This window comes from Miscanthus floridulus, chromosome 14, assembly GCF_019320115.1.
Source record: "Miscanthus floridulus cultivar M001 chromosome 14, ASM1932011v1, whole genome shotgun sequence".
NCBI classification, from domain to species: domain Eukaryota; kingdom Viridiplantae; phylum Streptophyta; class Magnoliopsida; order Poales; family Poaceae; genus Miscanthus; species Miscanthus floridulus.
This window is the reverse complement of record NC_089593.1, coordinates 6321559-6333381: the sequence shown is the minus strand read 5'-3', so window position 1 is coordinate 6333381 and position 11823 is coordinate 6321559. Positions and strand designations below refer to the sequence as shown.

General features: G+C 43.6%; 1 pseudogene; it reads left to right on the top strand.

Annotated features, from left to right (window-relative positions):
- The first annotated feature begins 228 nt into the window (after positions 1–228).
- Positions 229–3809, top strand: LOC136502943 (uncharacterized; annotated as a pseudogene).
- Positions 3810–11823: the final 8014 nt, after the last annotated feature.

The following is an 11823-nucleotide window of genomic DNA, read 5'->3' as shown; positions in this document are numbered from 1 at the left end:
AAAAAAATAGAAAGTGTCGTGAACGATATCATCAGAAAAAGCAGGTAAACCTGATTTTGCTTTTCTAAATTCAGTGTTGCCATTTTTAGTTTATTTAATATATAGTGAATGCCATGTGGTACCAATTGGAGTTGATTCGACCATGGAAAGCACTGATGTCTATGAAGATAGTGACTGGCTACATCGAAACAACTCATACAATCCCATGCAGATTGATAAAGATAACACATGTACCATTTTTGTTTTTTTCCTAAATACTAATTATTTTTTCTTGTGTTTGTATGATGCCGAGGCCAAGGTTAATATCATGTTATTATATATATGTAGATGAATACTCCGATAGATGTATAGATCAAAGTGGCATGATTGGCATGACTGATGCATCACCTGATCTAAACCCAAGTACATTGTTTTTTTCATTAATGTTATCTATTTGAGAAGAAAAAGTGTAGTGGGCAACCCAATTGTGGTTCATGACAATGTAATAATAAATTAATGTTCTTGCAATATATGCCCTTGTGTATTTTATTTGAGACCATATTTTTCTATTATATATAGGTGTTGTAAATGCATCTAGTTCCATCGACAATATTGTCATGTGTCCAAAAGAGCATAAGCGTGAGCTAGATAGAGAATAAAGGGTTGCAATGTCTCCTGAACAAAAGGTGCTTTTAAATAAGAGACGGTGTGACTTGTATGCACAGAAAAATGCTACAAGAAAACTGCAAATGACTCCACAAGAGAAGAGTTGAAATGAAAAGAGAGCAAGAAAAAATACAATAGGATGGTGAGAGAACACAGAGCCAACAATTTGCATCTAGACTCAATAGCCATGGAGAGCCCTCACTTTAACCCTTAGTTTATTTTCCCTTATTCACCTCAATCGCATGAAGCGCCTTCACACGAGATGGAAATACGCGAATTGAGGGGCATGCTTGTTAATGTCGCGCCGACTGTAGTTCAAAATCTAGAAGTCCAAACCCCTGAAGTGGCTACAACACAGACCATACATAGGCAACAAGTGACCACTAGAGAGAGAAATGCCCTTCTATCCCATTGCAATCGGGCTTTTGAAGCAAACATTGGAAGAAAGGCCAGAGGGTGTGCGGATGGAAAGTGCAATGATTCGAACGACCTGACTCAATCGAGTGTGGTTTACAACGGTAATTAGCCTTGATCAGTATATATTGTCGGTACTTTCACCTTCGCTCTTCTATTCCAAAAACTCATACCTTTTGTTACTACAGGTGGTGTCACCCATGAAACTCTAGTTCCACCCCGTAATAATTGCACGGGTACACAGACACAACCATCTGTAGTTGATGGTACCTCTTCAATGCCTCCAAATGGTGCACAAGCTCATACGCCAGACTCTATGGTCGAGGATGGTATTTTCTTTATTAAATTTATCCTTTTTTGTATGCCATTATGTTTCTCTCATCATATATGTGGCCATGTTGCACAGACTATGATGAGGATGTCATATTTGAGGAGGACGAGGAAGAGGATGAGGCGTACTTTTTCGCCGGACAAGGTTCATCGTGTAATAGTCAAAACATTCTTTCACAAACTTTCTTTCAACTCGTAACACATCAACATTTTGTCAGAAGACGACGAGGAGGGAACCAACGTCGACATGGGGAAGAGAACAATGAGCCTAATGTCCCAGATCCATACGACAGGGTTTACACTAATGTTCCATTAGAGTCGCACATGCTACCGTTGGTGCTGAACTGCGAGCACTGCAACGCAAAGAATTCGAGGGTGAACCACCTAGATTCTGTTGTCGGGGTGGAAAGATTCATCTTTCAACTCCTGAGACACCACCAGAGCTCATGAGGTTGTGGTCAAGCTCGGACACTGATGCTAGGCACTATCGTGCAAACATTAGATATTTCAACGGCCACTTCTCTTTCACTTCTCTGTACTGCCACCTAGATCGTGTGACCACTAACATGCGAATCTGTGGTGTCTACACATTCCGTGCCCATGGCCAGATTTACCATAACATACGATCATTTGGTAAAGAGGATGGTGTCAAAAAGAGACACCTTGAGCTTTATTTTTATGACGACGATCCATCCCTCGTGCATTGGATGAGCAAGTGTCGTGAGCAATGCACCCAAAAAGACAGAGAAGTTATAGAGCAATTGGTTAGCATCTTTAATGGGAATCCCTACTCTCAGCAACTAAGGAGTATGGGACACGTTGAAAACCTCGAGGATTACCACGTCGAGTTGAACCTTGACCAGCGGCTTGACCAGAGAACATATAACGTGCCATTGACATCAGAGGTGGTCGTCGTCTAGGTTGAGGGGAGTGAGCGTCATGGCCAATTTGAGCATAGTGTTCTCCTGCAAGGGAAGGATCGGTCTATACATGGCATCCGCTCATATAATGCATGCTATGACCCACTGTCATACCCGGTGTTCTTTCCAATGGGTGAGCTCAAGTGGCACAACTGCATTCCAAAAGTGGGTGTGACTATGGCTCAAGTTGATCGAGCTCGAGCAATCCGCAAAAAGCGTGCTGAGAATGGTGATGATGATGATGGAGGTAACTTGAACTCTTTTCAATAATGCAATATAAACTCTTTTCTGTTAACTCATAACACTAATTCAAACCATGTCTCCCTATAGAACCTATTGCGAATACATGTGTCTTTGTGCGCGACTACTACTGCTACAAGTTCTAAATGCGGCCAAGGATATTTAATCCAATATTCTATGGCCGACGTCTTTTCCAGCAATTCATCGTCAACACCTACATCAAGATTGAGAGCTCACATTTAGACTACATGAGGAACAATCAAGATACTTTGAGGGCTGACCTAAACCAAGGCCTGGTGGACAGCATGCATTCGGGTGAAGGATCTGCTGAGAATTTCGGAAGGCGCACTGTCCTATCTTCGTCATTCATCGGAGGACCCCGTGATATGAGGCGCCGGTACATGGATGCAATGGCTCTGGTACGAAAGTACGGTAAACCTGATATCTTCCTCACAATGGTGTGCAACCCTAACTGGGATGAGATCAAGAATGAACTTTATCCATGCCAGACACCACAGTACCACCTAGATCTCGTCACACGAGTCTTCAGAGCAAAGTTAGAGGCGATGAGAAAAATGTTGATGGAGAAAGACATACTTGGAAAGGTGAAGGCCTATGTATATGTAGTGGAGTTCTAGAAGAGGGGCTTGCCACATGCACACTTCTTGCTAATAATGGAACGGAAGTACAAACTCACATGTCCCAAGCAATATGACATGATCATCACTATAGAGCTACCAAACAAGAAAAAGTACCTTGAGCTATACAAGATGGTCACAAAAGCATTTGATGCATGGTCCTTGTGGGATGTTTAACCCATACTATCCATGCACGGTGGGCCATGGGTCATGCAAAAACCATTACCCGCGCCCATTCTGTGAGGCCACATCACAGGGAAAGGATTCATACCCCATCTATCGGCGACGCAATGACGGCCGTACACAAAAAGTTTGAGGCCATTACCTAGATAATCAATGGGTCGTTCCTTACAACCCTTGCCTACTACGTACCTTCAACTACCATATAAATGTTGAGGCCTGTGGGAGCATCAAATCAGTAAAGTATCTGTTCAAGTACATATACAAGGGACATGACAGGGCGTCGGTGGTGATGAGGGAGACCGACAAAGCAGACGAGAAAGGCAATGTTGATGAGATCAAGCAGTATAGAGATGCTCGGTGGGTGATGCCTCCAGAAGCACTGTGGAGGATATATGGCTTTGACTTGAGCAAGAACCATCCACCAGTACAGCAGTTGTAGCTTCATCTACCTGACATACACATGGTGGCATTTCATAAATGGGACAAGGTCGAACGGATTGTTAATAGGCTAGGTGTAGAAGAGTCAATGCTGACAGCATACTTCGAGGCAAACAGGATGCATGAGGAAGCTCGCCGAATCTTATATCGGGACTTCCCGGAGCATTTTACCTGGTAGTCTGATGGTAAATTCTGGCAGAAAAGGAAAAACTCCGTTTTCCAAGTTGGCAGAGTCATCTCGGCCCATCCTGCGGAGGTAGAACGCTACTTTCTTCGTATTCTCTTAAACAATGTTGCTGGTGCTACCTCATATGAACACCTTTGGACGATTGATGGCGTGCTACTACCTTTGTTCCGTGAAGCTGCCGAAAGGAGGGGTCTAATCGAAGAAGACAATACACTAGATGAATGTCTAAGTGAAGCTACTTTTTTCAGATGCCTTTCTCTCTGCAAAGGCTATTTGCAATAATACTGGTATTCTACAAGCTGAATGATGTGATATGGTTGTGGAAAAAATACTACGATAAATTGTTAGAAGACTACAGCCGCAATAATCCATCCCTAGATCTGGTGCAATAGATGGTTTTGATAGACATTAGAAACATGATGTAGTCTATGGGGAAGGACATAAGGTCATTTCCACTTCTAGATATTGATCACTCATACGACGATGCTAGCCATATTCCTCGTGAGATATTTGAGGAAGCTAGCGTCGAGCAGAATCCTGAAGATGTGCTATTGTGCGACTCACTCAACGCCGAGCAAAGGTCTACCTACGATGAGATAATGGCCACTGTCTACAGCCAACAAGGTGGGTTGTTCTTTGTGGATGGACCTAGCGGGATAGGAAAGACCTTTTTTATAGGGCACTTCTCACAAAACTATGTAGCCAGGACAAGCTTGCCGTGGCTATAGCTACATTTGGAGTCGCAGCATCCATAATGCCAGGCGGGAGGACAGCCCACTTGTGTTTCAAGATACCCCTCACTGTTGAAGAGGGTGGTTGCTGTAGCTTCACGAAACAGAGTGGTACTGCTAAGTTGCTGCAGCAAGCAGCTCTTCTAATTTGGGACGAGGCATCTATGACAAAGAGGCAAAATGTAGAAGCACTAGACAACAGCCTACGGGATATAATGGGCCGGTCAGACCTACCGTTTGGTGGGAAGACTGTTGTCCTTGGTGGGGATTTCAGATAGGTCCTCCCTGTTGTGCGGAAAGGATCCAGGGCTCAAATAGTTGGCGCTTCTCTACGAAGATCGTATCTTTGGGAATCCATGCGCCACCTAAAGCTCATCCGCAACATGAGGGCTCAGAGTGACCTGTGGTTTGCAGATTATCTATTGCGCATTGGTGGTGGAACGAAAGAGGTTAACGAAGATGGCAATGTACGTATTCCAGATGAGATCTGTGTCCCATACTCTGGAGATGCCAAGAAAGATCTTCATAGATTGATCGACATCATCTTTCCATATCTAAATGCAAACATGGAGGACAAAGACTACATCACCACCAGAGCGATTTTATCTACACGTAACGATTGGGTTGACATGATCAATATGAAAATGATTGATATGTTCCAGGCGGCGAGACGGTGTATCACAGTTTTGACTCCACGGTAGATGATCCACATCACTACTATCCATCAAAGTTTCTTAACAGTCTGACCCCCAACGGGCTGCCTCCACACGTCTTGAAGCTCAAGCTCAGGTGTCCTGTCATATTGCTTAGGAATATTGACCCTGCCAATGGGCTATGCAATGGTACAAGGCTGGTGGTGTGGTATTATGAAGAAATACAATTGATGCGGAAATCGTGGTGGGGCAGCATGCTGGGAAGCGGGTATTCCTTCCTTGAATACCGCTATGCCCGTCCGATGATGAGATGTTCACGTTCCAGTCTAAGAGGAAGCAGTTTCCTATCAGGCTGAGCTTTGCCATGATAGTCAGCAAGTCACAGGGCCAAACTATCCTGAACGTGGGTGTGTACCTGCCCGCACCGGTGTTCTCTCATGGTCAGTTGTACGTTGTGATGTCTAGAGCCACATCAAGAATGAATATTAAGACCCTTGACCTCCCGCCTGATGCGGATGCACATGAGGAGGAGGCCAAAAAGATGGAGAAGAAAAATGCTAAAAAGAATGCCGAGGGAAAAAATAAGAATGCGTCAAATAAAAAGGATAAGGATAAGAAGACCCCAATAGTGGATGGAACTTTCACGAAGAATATTGTATTTAAGGAGGTTTTAACATCATAGGCAAGGTAATAGAACATTACTAACACATACAATATATTTTTTATTAAATGAAATATTGCACAAATAGTATCTCACTAACGCGATGTCAGTGCCATGGACGCGGCGATCGCTCAAACATCGGCATCCACCAAAAGCATGCCAGCGAGCATCATAACAGACATACACAAGATCGGGAGGAACAACAAGGTATGGATAGACCCTGACGAATTCCGTCTGGAGTAGTTCCTCGCGGGTGGCACGGCGGACGCTACTGGCGCTCCCGTATGAAATAGTCATTGAGATCGCAGGGCTTGTCGCCGCAACCTCGCCACACCCGATGGAGGACCTCTGTAGCCTCCATGGCTCGTACGTGTCCGTAGTCCACCCACGCATGAGTCGCATTACTTACACATTTAATTTGTCTACCTATACTGTGCATGTGTCTTTGCAGTTGCCAGACCATGCGCACGGCGTGCATGGAGCGTGTCGTGAGGAGCCACGTAGCGCTAGAGCGGGAGGAATCCATGAGGTGGTCATAGATGCTTATATTAAACTGTTGAAGGCCTAGGATGGTTTGAAAAAGAGGCCAGGAGGTACAGTCTATCTTGAAACTGCGTGCTTAGTTGCAATCATAAAGTAGGATGGAGAAAAGGATGAGACCATTGAAGCCAATTACCCTAACCGTGGCACTTCACAGCGTCCTTGTTTAGTTCAAAGGGTGCTAGCTTACTTGAAGCATGACATGGTAGCAATTTTTTTAAACGATTTATTGGCCTTTCATTATCATTTTTTTATGCCTGGCAAAATGTTTATTGTTTGATTTGATAGGTGTTCCTTCCGATAAATGTTACAAATACACATTGGTACCTTGCTGTTATAAACGCCGAAAAAACGTGAGGTCCAGGTGCTAGACTCTTTGGGCGAGATGTTCAAACGTGTTGACCTCAATAAAATTGTGGGTATTTCCTAACACAGCTATTTATACACATTTTATATTTTAGAAATATTGATTGATTCGTTCTTCTATGAACAAATAGCGAGGTGGATTGTGGAAACAGATAGATTTCATATTGGAGGAGACAGGCCCGAAAGAGCGCAAATAGCCCGAAAGACACACCAGCGCTGATGTATGCTAGGTACACTCTTGGATTTACCTTGCAGTATATGGACGCAGTGAATGTACATATTCCTGGATGGAATGAGGATGTCTTCAAATGAAAATTCAGACGGGAAGGAAACATTGCAGAGAACATAGATGGATAACTAACTCAGAGTCACTATGGCTTGCAATAATAATACCTACGATTTAACTATTTCTATATATCGCTGATCGTGAATCTTGCCACAGACGCCTAAGTGGATATCTTATTTTACAGTATATGTCTACGTAGAATAGACCAAAAGCCACACATATTTATACGATGAGTATAACATTTTATTTTAAGTTCGTGTGAAAGATTTTTCAAGAGACGCAGTATTACCCATGCGACAGGCACTAATAATGACATATATACTCGAGCATGTGTACAGGATGGTATGGAGATATGACAGAACTTATTCATGGATTTATTGGCGCACGAAAGAAATAGATATCGGAGATTTCTTTCTATCGATATAAAACATTATCTTAGGCGCATCACGGAAAGGTTTATAAGGTAGAGTTTGTAAGCCTGTGACGCCACGTTCTCCGTGACTGTTAATTTCACAAACTTTGCTTTTTGATTAACTGTCACTTTAATGTTGATATTTAATTGTTATAGTATTGTTATCTTATCGTGTGATCCGTGTGTTTTTAGTATAAATTATTAGCTATCCCATAGCAACACACGACCACCCTACCTAGTAATAGGAAAAAAAAATTCAAAAGTGAAAAAATCATTTAACCCGTGCGCATGGTGATCAGTGAACCAAGAATATAGACACGAGTTGTCATGGGTTACCAAGGTGCATGCTCGTCTCCTCATCTTGTGTCGCCGTCTTCAATGCAAACAAACAGCATGTTCGCTTGTTGGTTTCAGTCAGCCCAAACCAACTAGTTAATAGTGTTTTTCTCTCATAATAAACCAGCACCAGCCAGCCCAAATCATCCCAGAAACCAACCAACGAACAGGCCAAAAACTAAGTAAACTGTCAGAATGCTACAATTTCGTAGCCCATCACACTTTATAGTGTCTTAAATTAATTATAAAATATATTTTTATGACAAACCTATTTAAAGGATACATAGTAATACTATTTTCTACAAAATTAGTTAAATTTAATAAAATTTAGCTTGTATATTGAATATATAATTGTACTTCTTTTTTAGGCAGGGAGAGTAGTACCATGTTACCACGGCTACTGGAGTACAATTGTACCTTCTCGAGTATTCATCGGTTCTCAATTATAAGATGTTCTGGTGTTTTTTAAATACATTGCTTTTAACGTATATATCTAGATATATTTTACATTATAGTGTACCTCTTTATACACAATCTGTTTTCTTTCTTTTTTTTATTTTTTGATGAGGAGTATATAGCATTAGCGTGCATTATCCTCGTTCACTTGGAGTAAAGAATACAGATGTGCCCATCCTTGTCTACTGCTCTACTAGTATGTATATTTTAGGCCATGTTTGGTTCTTTAGCAACTCATAAAATTCATGTCACATCGAATATTTGGACATATGTATGGAGTATTAAATATAGACTAATTACGAAACTAATTGCACAACTTGCGACTAATTTGTGAGACGAATCTTTTAAGCCTAATTAATCCATGATTTGACAACGTGGTGCTACAGTAAACATGTGCTAATGGTATATTAATTAGGCTTAAAAAATCGTCTCGCAAATTAGCCTCTATCTATGTAATTAGTTTTATAATTAATCTATATTTAATGCTCCTTATTAATATCTAAATATTCGATGTGACATGAATTTTAGGAACCACGAAGAATCAAACACCCCTGAGTATATAATATCTTTCTGGATTTAATTAGCGGCTCACACGACCATGTTTGATACAGAGGCCGAGGCAGAGGCAGAGGCAAGCATGTACAGATGCAGAAAAACAGGGCAAGGTCATCCAGCATCTGACACGGATCGCATCATTTTGTTTTCTTCGCGCCACATGTTTGCGCCCCGTTTGTTCGTACGTACGGTCCGATCGACTCGTTTTTTTGGCTCATTCGCTAGTTGGTTTATTGTACGAGAAAAATACAGTAGGCTGATAAGTTCTGGCTGAAATCAACAGACGAACAGACTGTTTGATGATTTCATTGGATATGCTGATGCTAATAAACAAGCTGCCTCATCAACCCATGCTCTCTATGAAAAAAAAGTTGGGCCTAACCTTGTTGCGCCTACCACGGCACGACGTGTTCTAGTGCATATCGGTATGAAACTGTTTTAAATAGGGGAGTGCTGGTGGCCGGCCGCGGATGCACTCTCCCAGCGCGCGTACCTTTCCCAGTTCCGCATCGCACGCTACCAGCACGTCGCTTGGCGACGCGCGCAAGGAGTGGACCCGCTGGCGATGGTACCGACGCATGGACCGACGCCGCAGCCCTGAGATCGCGCGCCCGCGTGAACTGCCGCTGATACGTCTTTGTCGAACGAAGAGACCCACTAACACCGACGAACCCGCGATGCACCGCTAGCCTCTGTGTCGCGCGAGTCCGCACGCCCCCAAATCGCCCCGCAGCCTGTCGCGTTCGCCCCACGCCCACGACGAGCACGCTGCATGCCCAGCGCCCCATTGCCACAACACCCCCTCGTCCACCGGCCCCAGCACCTCCGCCCGCTAGGCCCCGGCGAACCACACGCCCTCGTCCGTCCTGGCTTGCCCCTCCCCGCCCGAACAACATAGAAAGCTGGAATAAAACACGTGCAACAACACGGAAACATTAGGCTGAAGCAACTGAAACACCATGAAACATATATATTGCAACAAACATGGAGCAACAGCTGCAACATTGGGATGAAGCAGTTGAAACACCATGAACATATTATTGCAACAACAAGGAACAACAGCTGAAACATTAGGCTGAAGCAGCTGAAACACCATGAACATATTATTGCAACAACACCGAACTAACTGCTGCAACAATAGGTTGAAGGAGCTGAAACATTTGAAACATATTATTGCAACACTGGTGTGAAGCATATGAAACAACGCTCGAAATAAAAAACACTTGCAACAACATGGAACAACTACTGCAACATGAGATTGAAGCAACTGAAACATACTGCAACATCTCAAGCAGTACTACTGCAACATCGCAAAAACATCTATTGCAACAACCCAAAAAAATCCCATTGCAACATTCGAAATCATGCAACATCCAAAAAAACCATTGCAACACGACGAGATCTGACCCCTAGAGCTCGCCGGAACCCTAACCACCGCCGCATCCCTTAGATCTAGAGGAGGAGGAGAGGCAGGAGGAGGGCTCAGATCTAGAGGAGGAGGGCTTAGATCCAGAGAAGGATCCACCTACCTGGCCGGAAGCTACCGTCGTCGCCCTCTTCTCCGGTGGCATAGAGGTCACGGAGGGAGGGAGGGAGGGAGGGGCGGCTCACCGGAAGCCACCGCCATCACCCTCCTCTCCAGTGACATGGAGGTCGTGGAGCGAATGAGGGAGGGGGAGGGAGAGAGGGGCAGCTCACCGGAAGCTGCTGTCGTCGCCCTCCTCTCCGGTGGCATAGGGGTCGCAGAGTGAAAAAGGGAGGGGGGGAGAGGGACGGCTCGCCGAAAGCCGCCGCCGTCGCCCTCCTCTCCGGTGGCATGGGGTCCCGGTGGGAGGGAGGGCGCGACGGGCGGGGAGCACACGGCTCGGGCGGGGCGGTGCACGGCTCGGGCGGGGCGGTGCACGGCTCAGGCGGGGCGGCGCCGTGAGCGGCTCGGGAGGGAGCGGCGGCGAGCGTCTCCGTATGGAGCGGGCTGAGCGACGTGGGGTAGGTGGATGAGGATAAGGCGAGGGAGCGAGTGGAGGAGCGTGAGCCGCGTCCAAAGGTGCAGAAGCGCGTCGGCCGCCATACATATAGCATTCCCGTTTTAAATAATACTAGGTGGTGTCCCGGGTGTTGCTGCGTAATCTTTAGGATACTATTTAAGAAATACAAATTATGTGTGAAACATCTGGAACTACACTTGTAACATATGTGTGAAATATATGCAACATTCATATAAAACATTTGCAATTTGCAATATGAAAACACTTATTGCAATATAAGACTGAAACAGCTGAAATATTTAGAACATATTGTTGCAACATATGTGTGAAACTTTATGCAACATCCTATATAAACATTTTATCTTTTTTCTTGATACCTTATATTTTCTGTTTATCTCAAAGTACTCTTAAGATATTCGGAGAATATATAAAAGCGAAAGAAAAGAAAATAAACCAAGATGGTTAGATGTCACTGTAACAAGCTGACTCGATGTCTATATGTACATAGTGGGGTGCTAATCTCTAGTGTCCCTTTCTTCGACCTTTTCTATTTATCTTTTCTATACTATGTATCTAGACATAATAGATATCCATATACGTAGCAAGAGTCTTGCTACGTATCTAGAAAAGCTAGAAAGCCTAATAATTTGAAATATAGGATGTATATAATAAAGTATTATTAGATCAATAGTGAAATACATTTTTAATGATAATTTTTTTTACAAGTCTAGTCAAATTTTTTTTTTAAAAATGACTTCTTTAAAAGTGAGATGCTCAATTACTTTGGGATGAATGGAGCTGAGCTCAAAATTAAAGCTGACAGAAAAGATAGACAATTTATTTATGC